Below are 14,368 nucleotides of genomic sequence, written 5' to 3' on the forward strand. Positions count from 1 at the left end.
AAATTATTTATTTATTTATAACCCCCCCCCCCCCCCCCCCCCCCCCACCCCCCCCCCCCCCCCCCCCCCCCCCCCCCCCAAACTAAATCAGTCTTCAGTTTTACATTACAAATTGTTTATTTTATAAAATAAAACATGTTTTAAGGCATTCGTAATTCACACGAAACATGTCGTATACCCTCAGGATAATTCAGAATGTTTTCAAATTATTTTTAAATCACTGGCAGGATTCTGCAAGTAAGGTTTTGATTGGTGGACATGAGCTCCAACTGGCTGGTGTTAAATCCACATGTAATAGTGGAGCTAATTTTAATTAGATTGACACATTGCTACGTTCGATTCAGGTTACAGTCGTGTAATCCAAAGCGGACCCAGTAAACACATTGCTACGTTCGATTCAGACTACAGTCGTGTAATCCAAAGCAGACCCAGTAAACACATTGCTACATTCGATTCATACTACAGTCGTGTAATCCAAAGCAGACACAATAAACACATTGCTACGTTCGATTCGTACTACAGTCGTGTAATCCAAAGCAGACACAATAAACACATTGCTACGTTCGATTCGGACTACAGTCGTGTAAACCAATTTAAGGCGGACCCAATAAACACATTGCTATGTTAAAAAAACGTCAATTCAGACTACAGTTGTGTAATTCAAGGTAGACCCAATAAATACATTAGCTCTAAGAAAATGTTTGTTTTATTAATCGACACCACTAGAGCACATTGATTTATTAATCATCAGCTGCTGGATGTCAGACATTTTGGTAATTTTGAGGTATTATCGTAGAGGAAACCCAGTAAATTGTTTTGCATTAGTATCAAGGAAGAGGCGGGGCATAGCCCAGTGGTAAAGCGCTCACCAGGTGCACGGTCAGTGTGGAATTGATCCTCATCAGTGGGCCCATTGGGCTATTTCTCGTTCCAGCCAGTGCAAAAGAAGTGGTATGTGATATGCTGTCTGTGGGATGATGCATATAAAAGATCCCTTGCTACTAATGGAAAAATGTAGCGGGTTTCCTCTCTCTAAGACTATATGTCAAATTTACCAAATGTTTGATATCCAATAGCCAATGGTTAATAAAGCAATGTGCTCTAGTTGTGTCGTCAAAGAAAACAAACTTTTTTAGTATCAAGAATCTTTTATAATTATATGCACCATCCCACAGGTTGACAGGACAACACATACCATGGCCTTTGATTTACTAGTTGTGGTGCACTGAATCGAATGAGAAATAGGCCCATGCATCTACAGAAATTGATCCTAGCCCTACCATTCATCAGGTGAATGCTGTACCGCTGGTCTGTACGCCTCTAGGAATAGAACACTTTAATACCCATACATGAATTATGCAAAAATAAATTCATTTATTCATTCATTCATTTATAGTTGTTTTTATGCTTATATCCAATTAAGGTTCAAGCACGCTGTCCGGGGAACACACATCAGCTATGTGGACTGTCTGTCCAGGACTGAATATATTCAGGTAAGTCATTTCCTTTTGGTTTAACCCATTATGTCCATGGATGTAAATGGTGCCCTAAATTTTGTGTGAACAAGAAATAAATGACACAAAATTAGACATGCACAAACAAAACTGTCGTAATTCTTGAAACTTTGAGATGCCCGAGTTCCATTTACATTTTTATCATGGACTATCATTGGTGTTGTAGTGGATTAGTTGTAGGATTACCTCACAGTACCATGGGTTTCTCCTGGAGGGTACGAAGGGTAAAATTATGTACCCTAAAATCTTGAAAATTAATGAATAAATTTTTAGAATTTTTAGAAATTTTTTTAGAAGTAAGAGCATTTCTGTTTGAAATTTATCAAAGAGGTGAAATGCAGGGGTGCGGGATTAAGCTCAGTCGATTGAGTGCTCGCTTGAGGTGCTTGCATCGCAGGATCGAACCAGCTTGGTGGATCCATTCAACTGATTGGATTTTTTTCTTGTGCATCACAACTGGTCAAGGAAGGAAATGTTTTGTTTAACGACGCACTCAAAACATTTTATTTTAGGTTATATGGTGTCAGACATATGGTTAAGAACCACACAGATATTGAGAGAGGAAACCCACTGTTGTCACTTCTTGGGCTACTCTTTTTGATTAGCAGCAAGGGATATTTTATGTGCACCATCCCACAGACAGGATAGTACATACCACAGCCTTTGTTACACCAGTTGTGGAGCACTGGCTGGAACAAGAAATAGCCCGATGGGTCCACCAACGGGAATCGATCCTAGATCGATCGCACATCAGGCGAGTGCTGTACCACTGAACTACGTCCAATCCCCCACAACTGGTCAAAGGCTGTGGTATGTGCTTTCCCAATCTGATTAAAATTAGCTCTACTGCATGGGTCTACCAGTAGATCTAACAGCAGTGTGTGGACTCCAATGTCCAGGTGACATTTCATCTATAAATAACAATTTTAATATCGATGAATTACACTTTGCCTTTTATAGCGTTATTTGGGAGCATACAAATTCCAAAAATAGACTATTTATTGAATAGGCGAACTTGTTGGTCTATTTCAACATTGAAAAAACAGGGGGAAAAGTGCAGTAACAAACTCTGGATTGTATACTAGTATAAACAGATTTTTTTTTTTTTCCGTCTTGAAACAAATTTTATACTGCAATTAGTTTCCGGCATACTTCGTAATTGATCCGAATCATTTCGTATACCCTTGGCATAATCCCAAATGTTTTCAAATTCTTTTCAAATCACTGGCATGATTTTGCAAGTAAGGTTTCGATTGGTCGAATGAAAAGTCAACTGGACATGAGCTTCAACGGGCTGCTGTTATAGATCCACATGTAATAGTGGAGCTAATTTTAATTAAATTTGTGCTTTCCTATCTGTGTGAAAGTGCATATAAAAGATCCCTTGCTGCATTACGAAAAATGTAACACTTTTCATCTGATGACCATGAGTCAGAATTACCAAATGTGTGACATCCAGTGGCCTATGATTAATTAATCTGTGTGCTCTCGTGGTGGTGTTAACGGGACAGACCCTATTTTTTAAACACTATGGTATATTTTTCACTATTAGATCTGTTTATGATCACTGAAATGAAATATTACTTATATTTTATTGTTTAGATTATCCATTTCCATACAACCAAAGTGTTTCTGGCCTTCCTGGTGTTTCTAATACCATTAAATTCATTTTTCATATTTTTAGAAACGCACGTGCGTCTGAGAAGTAATGATTATGAAGTCGCGTTTTAGTCTATTTTTAAGGGTATTTCTAAGTCTAAAACTTCTTTCACTCTGTTGTATCCACATTTGTTACAGGTTTGTAAATTAACCAAATTTAATGTCTATTTTTATGGGTTGAAACTAGGGTCTAGGTAAAAACAAATATGCCTTAATGTTTAAAAACTAGGGTCTAGGTAAAAAAACAAATATGCCTTAATGTTTAAAAACTAGGGTCTAGGTAAAAACAAATATGCCTTAATGTTTAAAAACTAGGGTCTAGGTAAAAACAAATATGCCTTAATGTTTAAAAACTAGGGTCTAGGTAAAAACAAATATGCCTTAATGTTTAAAAACTAGGGTCTAGGTAAAAAAACAAATATGCCTTAATGTTTAAAAACTAGGGTCTAGGTAAAAACAAATATGCCTTAATGTTTAAAAACTAGGGTCTAGGTAAAAAAACAAATATGCCTTAATGTTTAAAAACTAGGGTCTAGGTAAAAACAAATATGCCTTAATGTTTAAAAACTAGGGTCTAGGTAAAAAAACAAATATGCCTTAATGTTTAAAAACTAGGGTCTAGGTAAAAAAACAAATATGCCTTAATGTTTAAAAACTAGGGTCTAGGTAAAAACAAATATGCCTTAATGTTTAAAAACTAGGGTCTGTCCCTTTAAACATGACATACTTTAACAAACTTTGAAATGTCCTATTTCAAAAGATTTCAAACCCATAACCAGCTACAATTACAGGCCATTTATCATCTGTTTTATGTCTCTTATGTACCCTCAAATAACTTTTTTGTAGAAAGTGTGGTCCAGGCCCCAAGTGAGCAAGTTTAACTATCTGTTCAGTGAGGAGATATGTGGTCAATTCACCAATAGTCAACACTGGATGAGTTTTATCACTTCAGTGGGGTCAATTCACCAATAGTCAACACTGAATTTTAAGTGGGGAGATATAAGGTCAGTTCATAACACTGGGTGAGTTTTAACTGTTCAGTGAGAATATGTACGGTCCATTCACCAATACTCGTCAACGAGTGAGTTTTAACAGTTCAGTGGGGAGATATAAGGTCAATTCACCAATAGTCAACACTGGGTGAGTTTTATCAGTTCATTGGGCTCAATTCACCAATAATCAGCATGTAGTTTGTCAACACTGGGTGAGTTTTAACAGTTCAATGAGGAGATATATATATGGTCAGTTCACCAATAGTCAACACTTGGCGAGTTTTAACAGTCAAGTGGGGAGATATAATGTCAATTCACCAATAGCGTCACGTGGATTCTATAATTCCCGTAACCGAATAAAACACGATTATCAAAATGTCTCTCCTACTTGTATATGAGTACGGCTCAGATCATGGGTACACTGAGTGTATGTGGAACAAAAAATCAATTTTCAAAGGATATGTAAATTTTTTCAAAGTTGCTTTTACAGCTATGTCCAGGAAAGACTTTATAGAACCTAGTAAGAGCAAAGTTTGCTATGTTTGGTTTGCACCAAGTTCAGGAAAAAGCTAAAACGACAGTAATAGTGGGTAAAAACCATGGCCATTTTGTTACATCATGACGACTACAAATTTTGATCAACAAATGCCCCATGTACAAAAGCAATATACAGACCACAACTACCACCTAACATAAGATAAATACTCTTGTTATTTTCTCATTAAATTGTTTCCATGTATATTTAAGTAAATTGCATGATTTTACTTGCGATAAATCTACATTCCGCTCATAACCATTAGTGTCTTATTTACATTAATGCTAGATGACGCATGTATCTACTGCAACAAAGTGTTTTTTCGTCACAAAGACCACATGGCTTAATATGTACACTTTAGTACTGTACACGGGAAAAACTGAGATTTGTGATTGTAAAATTACGTAATTTATGGTCATATATATAGCTCGCAAGTGATTGGTGTCCTGTGCGTTATGAGCGAAAGAACACATGCTGCAACTTTGGGTAAAATTGTGATATGTTCTAAATTTCGTCATTGGTTTGTGCCAAGCACGTTGTGATTTACAAAGAGAGCTTGATCTGCGTTCGTGTCTGTTGGTTTTGACACATGTTATGAGCGGAAGACAATTTGATCCAGGGACGTTTTTCTTCAATTTGGTTGATAACCGAGCAGTGCACACGAATGGAAGGTTAGTATTTCTTTTGTTAATATTTATTCTTTTTACTTGAGACACTTTGTGATAAATTTTATGACGATAAATGCATTTTTGATGGTCATTCTCTCACCACTAGAATCTCGTCTTCGTTATGAGCAGAAGTGATAGTTTGCATATAACATGCCTAATTAATTAAACCAGCTTTATGTTGGTGCACATTAATGAAATAGTGCTTGAAATATATCTGTCTAATTTTTGTAATAAATAAGCAAATTTTAACCCAATTTAACTCATGGTATTCTGCTCATAACACAGACACCCATTTTATTTTTATTTTTGGAGTCTTTGTTATGAGCTGAAGTGATTGTTTGCAAATCAATGTGCCTAATTAATTAAACCAGCTTTATGTTGGTCCACATTAATGAAATAGTGCTTGAAATATATCTGTCTAATTTTTGTAATAAATAAGCTAATTTTAACCCAATTTTAACTCATAGTATTCTGCGCATAACACAGACACCCATTTTATTTTATTTTTGGAGTCTTTGTTATGAGCTGAAGTGATTGTTTGCAAATCAATGTGCCTAATTAATTAAACCAGCTTTATGTTGGTCCACATCAATGAAATAGTGCTTGAAATATATCTGTCTAATTTTCGTAATAAATAAGCAAATTTTAACCCAATTGTAACTCATGGTATTCTGCTCATAACACAGACACCCATTTTATTTTAATTTTTGGAACCTTTGTTATGAGCTGAAGTGATTGTTTGCAAATCAATGTGCCTAATTAATTAAACCAGCTTTATGTTGGTCCACATTAATGAAATAGTGCTTGAAATATATCTGCCTAATTTTTGTAATAAATAAGTAAATTTTAACTCATGGCATGCTGCTCATAACACAGACTCTATTTATTTGTTGAAGTACAAGAGTACAAAGCTTAGAAAAAAGCCTTTTATGTTGTCTTTTGAAATATTTTGAACTTTTAATTATCACCAATGTGATAATCCACATCCTTTTGATACTACAGATTCAAAGTGAGGTTGAATGTATTGTATAGTAACACCTCCCACCCGTGTGGCCCACCTGTGTCTACCTTTAGAATTTTTATTGCCCCTAATTGCCACCTGTTCTAAAAGATGTGTTAACAAGACTAGCCACTTTGTTCTTTGTAGTCTTTGATGGTGAAACAAAAAAGGGTTAAAGTTCTTTTATTTTGTGTTTGATGTACTTCTATTTGGTAATCAAAATCTTTGAACAGAAAAGTTTTAAGCAGATGTCTGAACAGTCTTTTGAGGATTATTTTAGTTAGTCTTTGTTATGGCCGAAAAAACTTTAAATAATCAAAATCCATCTTTTCGTTGGCTATTTATACAGGCATTTTCATAACCATAGCAACCACAAACTTTAACAAAAAAATGCTACAAAAAATATTGACTTAGTTGTTTTATCTATAAACATAACTTTTAGGTATCATTTTATGTTAACCATTTAAAGTGTTTGTTTTTTTACATTTTAACACTTTATTACAAGGAACCTGGAAGTAAAATACAATTAGACCAAATTAAATAATATGTGTGGCTCGGGTTACCTGACCGATCCTAACCCCCTCACCCCCTTTTGCCATTTGTGCCAAAAAAAACTTTATGGAATGTACAAAAAAGATTTAAGTTTTGGATTAAATTACTTAGTTATTTAAACCTCATGAAAATTTATTTGGATGTTGACAACAAACCTTGTAAGATAAACAACAGAAGCAACAGCACAAACATGAAATAAATGTGGAGTTTTTTCTGTTTACATTTTGTCAGTACATTGTACAAGCTTGTTATATAATGTGACATTTTCATATTTTGCAGGTTGAAAGTGTTGATGACGATGGAACAGAGCTGCGTTTCCTGAGGAAAATGGGGCAGCACTATGTCATGTCTGATGTATTGGACACCTCGTTTTTTTTTTCTCCAATAAGATCCTGGACATTATGCCTGTTCCAAGGATTTCTTTTAAAGACACAAATTGCCTACATGATTTCTGTTTAGTATTGGATCCCAATGATAAAATTACAAGTTTTATTCCAGTGAATGCCAACTATTTTTTCCTCATATTTCGTTTATTGTTTTTTTTTTTCCCAATCATTAAAGTAAGATGTTATAACTTAACACTAACTGAGAGGCAATATTATCCTGCTGAGTATATTTACAGAGCTTCTACTTCCAATCTTTTATATTCATTATAAAAGTGAACTCGAAATATTACAAAGATTCAGTTTTTAAAAACATATTTTATGGTTTTCTGTGTCACAAGTCTATAGCATATATATACTAGTACATTGTATTTTTTTTATTTTATTATTACTCAAGACAAGCTAACACATCCTAGGAATGATTAAGTCATTCTGTCAAATGGGGTCACATCAGTATGATTTGCAGTGTTTTATGATGTGTTTTGGCATAATCAGTGTCTGTGTTATGCGCAGAAGGTGATTTGAAATAGTCTTTCTACTTCAATGTGTGCTATTGATTTTGGGTTATCATAAATGATGAATAAATCTATTTCCATGTACCATATTGTGTTCATTGTTGTATATGTCCAATGGTGTTAGTTTTCTTTACCTGGAAACTTTTTTTTTTTAATCTGCTGCTCATAACGGTGTCTATTTTACAGTGTCACTTCTAAACTTTAAGTTTATACACAATTTGGGTTTTTTGGTGTCTTCACATAGTCTTCCACTTATTCATGTTTGTTTTTGGGTTTAATTGTGAAATGACCTTATTTATTGTCAGTTACTATGCATCACAAGACACCATGTTATGAGCAAAAGATATGCATGTCTTGCTATGAAATGCTCCGTCAAGAGCAAAATTCTTATGTTCTTGATCTGCAAGTTATAAATCTACATAGTTTAGATATCAGTCAGTAAATTAGTGTCATTTCACATGATTTGTGCAAAGTTTAATATTTGACCTAGGTGTAACAGTTTCTGTACCCATGATCTGAGCTGTACTCATATCTATTAGATCTCTCTGTAACAGGCTGTTAAACTCTAGTATGGCTCGTCTAGGTATGATCAGAGATACGATCTTATAGAAAGTATATATTATTATAGCACGTTAGTTCTGTAGAAAACACAACAAAAACACAATACACTTTGGAATCTGTATTAATCTACGCTGACAAATGTACAGCCATAGTAGTTAATTAATAACAGCAATAATAACAACCCAGAACTGATCACTTAATTAGTTAATCTCTAGGTGTCTAGTTACACAATATGCGAATCACTTCACCGTTACACCACACCCACACGTGTGATAATTGAGAAACGCTTCCCGGAGAAGTTAATTAATAAAGGAATTACAACACCATTCCTAACTGGTTAATTTTTAGTTAACCCTTACTACTCGTTCAGTAACGTGTGATAATTTAGAAACGCTTGCAGGGGAACTTAATTAATAAAGGAATTACAGCTCTATTCCTAACGGGTTAATTTTTAATTAACCCTTAACTACTCTTTCAGTAATCTTGTAACACAGAATTAATACTTATCACAATAAAGACAATAACCTACAGTGTACCTAGGTCCGCTAGGATGACTGGCTAAGCTTTATATTACCAAATACTTGTATAATGTTAGAACAAAAAGTCTACGATTTACTTTGTCAGATGACCGAAGACACTGTCTAAAGAATATTGGTATAATACAGTATTAAAATATTTAAAGTCACATCAATCACATCAAGGTTATACACAGAGCAGAAAATATATTTACCAAAGTCCAAACGGACTAACGTTCCCTCGGAGCCTTCCTATTCGTTCTCCTCGATATCTCTAAAACACTAGCTATTTATTATAAATCAGGATTTTGCCTGGGGGTACAAGGCGGTACCTCACGTATCATCTCCTATTCTACATCTACTAGAGTCGGTATATTTCTCTCTGATCGTCAGTCTGGCTGTTGCCAACCGCGAGCAATCTCCTGGCCATAAACAGCACTACCGGAGATATTACATAACTACTAGCCACATGGCCTCCGCAACTGGCTGAGGGTGTGTATTAGGCATACCGATCGAGGACGGTCGCGCAGAAGTCTTACGTAACAAGTTGCCCATCTGGGCTACGGGCAATAAACTGCACACGGCCCTCTAACACAATTAAAATCGCCACAGGCGAAACAAATTTAAGAGCATGTTCCGTGACACACCCCCACCTCAAAAGGGATATTTCCTCTACTCTAGGAATAGGGAAATATACTACATTAAAACAAAAAGGTGCGTTAACCGACGCATACGGGCATTTATAACACATGTAATAATAAGGTGACTACCAGTAATCACACTGAGTCTCTGAGTCCCTGGTATACAAATAAAATATATATAAACAAAACAGAAATAAAGAGTGTCAACACATTATCACAACGTTCAACTTCGGGACAGGGCATCAGCGATTACATTGGATGTGCCCTTGATATGTTCAATGGTAATTGGGTATTCTTGCAGAAGAAGACTCCATCTCAAAACTCTCTGGTTGGAGGCTTTCATTCTGTGAATGAAAGTAAGCGGATTATGATCAGTAAAGACCACCACTTGGTGCACTGCCGATTTCACGTAGATCTGAAAATGCTTCAGAGCTTGTACCATGGCCAAAGCTTCCTTCTCTATAGTGGAATAGTTCACCTGGTGTTTGTCAAACTTTTTCGAGAAGAAACTTACAGGATGGTCCAGTCCATTTTCGTCTTCCTGGAACAGCACAGCTCCAGCTCCCACGTCACTTGCATCCACAGCTAGCTTGAACGGCATTCGGTAGTCTGGTGCTTCCATCACGGGAAACGAGGAGAGCATCTGCTTGAGACGGTTAAATGACTTCTCGCATTCATCTGACCACTGGAACTTCGTTTCCTTCTTTAGCAGCGAGGTGATGGGGGCCGCTACCGTCGCAAATCTAGCGCAGAAATGACGATAATAACCGGCCATGCCAAGGAACCGGCGAACTTCACGACGATTGGTCGGTGCAGGGTACTGGCTGATGCTTAGTGTCTTGGCCTGCAGTGGGGCGACGCAACCATGTCCGACAGTATGACCTAAGTAGGTCACTGAAGCTCTCACGAATTCGCATTTGCCCAGGTTCACAGTCAAGTTAGCTTTCTGTAGCCGACTGAATATTAGTTGTAACCCGGTTAAATGTTCATCCCAAGTGTCGGTGGCTAACACCACATCGTCCAGATACACACTGACGTTTTCTAAATCAGATAACACCCGGTTCATCATCCTTTGAAAGGCAGCAGGGGCAGTCTTCAACCCAAACGGCATTACTCGGAATTGGAAGAGGCCGTCAGGTGTGATGATCGCCAGAATGTCCTTAGCTTCCTCCGTTAACGGAATGGCATAAAAACCCTTCAGTAGGTCCAATTTGGTGATGTATTGCGCGTGTCCAACTCGGTCGATGCAATCGTCAAGGCGGGGTAGAGGGTAGGCATCTGCCTTGATGAGTTGATTCACGCGACGTAGGTCAGCGCACACCCGGAAACTGTTATCTCCCTTTTGAATCAGAATAACAGGTGATGCCCACTGACTGTTTGATGGTTCCAGAATGTCGTGTTCCAACATGTAATCTATCTCTTTTTTTAGTGCCGCACGTTTTACAGGATTTATCCGATAGGCATGCTGTCGAATCGGTGTAGCGTTGGGTTCCAAGCGCACATCCTGGATTAAGGTATTGGTAACCGTTGGAAAGTCCTGACAAATGGAAACATTGTCTTGTATCAACGTAGTCAGCTTTGCTCGCTGGGGGCTGTCAAGGTGCTGTAGATAGGAACTCAAGTCTGCTAGAATCTGGCTGTTGGTTAATTTGATCTCCGCAGTCTTGACGTCATCACAGGAAATTGAGTGACTCTCAATTTGGACAGGCAACACTGGAACTATCGGCAGTCTGTCAAAATAACCTTTTAGCAAATTGATGTGACAATACCTACTTTTCCTAACCCTATCAGGAGTGTTTATCACATACCCTGTCTCATTAACTCGTTTGTGCACAACATAGGGACCGAAATACCGGTTCTGTAATGAACCCCGTTTAATGGGAAGGTACAGCAGCACTTTATCACCTGGTTTAAATTCCCGACTCTTAGCCTTCCTATCAAACACTGATTTTATTTTGCTCTGAGCATAGCTCAGATGCTTCCTAGCCAGTTCGGTCGCCTGCCACAACCTATCTCTAACTCTCCCTACATAAATCAGCAGGTTTTCGGCATTATCCTTGTCTAACCAACTATTTTTTACCAATTTGAGAGGGCCTCGGGCTGAATGCCCATAGACCAACTCAAATGGGGTGAATCCTAAGGATTCTTGCTTAGCATCCCGTGCTGCGAACAACACGAAAGGAATTGACTGGTCCCAGTCAGTACCATTGTCGAAACAATGGCAGCGGAGCATACTTTTCATGCTCTGGTGGAAACGTTCCATGGCGCCCTGGCTCTCAGGGTGGAATGCAGCAGAACGAATCTGTCGTATATCTAACATAGACAGTACTTGCTGGATTAACTTGCTCATAAAGTTCGTACCCCGGTCGCTTTGAATTTCACCTGGTAAACCTGTGTACGTAAAGTACTTAAGCAGCGCACTAGCTACAACCGACGCAGTAACCTTCCTTAAGGGAATCGCCTCTGGAAAACGCGTAGTTAAGCACATAATTGTTAACAAGAATTGGTTGCCTGAACGCGTTTTCGGTAATGGCCCCACGACATCTATCAACACTTTTGAAAAGGCTTCCCCAACTATGGGAACCTTCTGCAGGGGATAGGGAGGAATTAGCTGATTTGGTTTGCCCACAACCTGACACACATGACATGACATACAATGCTTACTGACATCTGCAAACATTCCCTTCCAATAAAACTCTGAGGCAAGTTTACTATGAGTTTTATTCCGCCCTAAGTGGCCAGCAAACACGTCCTCATGTGCTAACAATAACAATGACGGACGGTACTTAGAGGGCACCACAATTCTACATCTTGTCACACATTCCTCACTATCAGGCACAACCTTTTCCACACTCTTATTCATTAACACTCCCATGTCCATATAATACCCTGACATCTGATCCTTCATCTCACCCTTAGTTAACAATGTAGTGCGAGCTGCCAACAAACTTGGATCAGCCCCCTGCTCTAGAATTAACTCTTGTCTATTACCAGGTAAATCCCCTCTATCAAACACAACTGGTTCAATTCCCCTCTGCGTCACAAGTGATTGAATAACTAAAAGAAACAACACTAATCCAAATAAATTATATTACATTTATTTACAGCACACAAATAACAATCACATTCATTCTCCACTCCTACTTACTAACCCTAATTATATCCCTCTCACATACCACTAATCACCAGCACTCCCTCAACACTCACACTTCTCATATATAATAAACATACATTATCACCACTTTACACATAATTTCATATAAAAATATCACGTATCACAACACACAAAATAATATACTAAAACCACACAGTTCAATATAAAATGTTTCAGTTCATACCACAATCCTTATGATTCACTTCCTCGTGATCAACTTTTATATACATATATTGTTCTAACTAAATTATGTACTAACATTAGTTAGCACCCTCCATTTCAGATCAGCTCTAAATACTACAGCCATATTTACACAATATGTTTCTGCTGCACAATAACAATACACTTGTTATTCACCGAGATGCTGCACGATAACAATACACTTGTTATTCACCACCACAACATCATGGCTAATAAGTAGCCCACATGTGGAACTTCAATTTCCACTTCAGCTGTACCCAACTTCCATGAATTAACATCAACGTCAGTTTCCTCGTCCCTTCTTCACATAATTCCGCAGCCCAATCACCTGGTCAAACTCTAACATTGCCCCTCGCTGCTCATCCCGTTGTTGGTCTCAACAGATACCACACAAGCTGCTGTAAACAATATACACTCCATTACTATCATGCAAAACCTCAATATTAAATACCCTTCATACATCAATCATTTTCATCATTTCACACATGTCCACATTATACAGGTTTCACAACGTATACGTTAATAACACGTACAACTTACTTCATGTGCATAATTCAATTCACATTATACATTTAATAAACACATAAATACATATAGCAAACAATTTCATTACTTTACACAATGTCCGCATTTCACAAGTTACACTGAGCATTTGCTAAATATATACATTTAATATAGCAAACTAAATACAGACCAAAATAACATTCAAATGTCACACCTCTGTAACACAATACATGTGTAAAATATTTAATTTACTTACGGTTAAACAATAACCCGAACTTCCACAAAGTCTCTTACACTTCTACCAAGTCTTTCCCAAACTGAATGTTCAATGATTCTCTCTCAGCGATTAATGACAAATCATCCACTCAATAGCCCAGTTCCACACTATATTCACCCAGTCAGCTTATCACTCATCTATCACTCACCCATACCACAAGCTACAATAATACAAATTGCTACCTTGCTAATTAAAGACAGCTTCACGTGTGAGATACAAGCTATGACTCATACTTCATGCTTCTCTCATTCGTATAAATTAAAATACTGTATAAATGATAAAAAATGTTATAAAATATATAACCACATATTCTCTTTCATACAATTAAAATCAGATTACCCTTGACTTGTGACACATTCCCCTACTTAAAATTTTTATTTCCCAAAATAAAAATATCTAACAAAACCAAAATCACAAGTCACAGCAAGTCAAAGTTAATCCTTCACAGGATACTACATAACCTTGATAATCTATTCTATATCCCCACTGTCACCGCATCGACTTAAAAGATCGGCACACACATTATCCTTACCATGGATACTCTTACATACAAACCTGTATGGTTGTAGTGCCAATGCCCATCTCATCACTCGTGCATTGTCAAACCTCGTCTGGTGTAACCATGTCAGTGACTGGTGGTCGGTTTCTAACGTGAAGTCCACTCCGTACACGTACTGTGTAAACTTACCTATGGCCC

General features: G+C 37.3%; 1 long non-coding RNA gene across 1 annotated transcript; it reads left to right on the forward strand.

Moving 5' to 3' along the window:
• The first annotated feature begins 1,425 nt into the window (after window positions 1–1,425).
• On the forward strand, window positions 1,426–7,902 carry LOC121373642. Its single transcript, XR_005958109.1, has 2 exons — window positions 1,426–1,493; window positions 7,200–7,902. It is a non-coding gene; the product is annotated as an uncharacterized LOC121373642 (long non-coding RNA).
• The last annotated feature ends 6,466 nt before the right edge of the window (window positions 7,903–14,368 follow it).

The sequence above is a fragment of the Gigantopelta aegis genome, chromosome 5, assembly GCF_016097555.1.
Source record: "Gigantopelta aegis isolate Gae_Host chromosome 5, Gae_host_genome, whole genome shotgun sequence".
Classification (NCBI taxonomy): domain Eukaryota; kingdom Metazoa; phylum Mollusca; class Gastropoda; order Neomphalida; family Peltospiridae; genus Gigantopelta; species Gigantopelta aegis.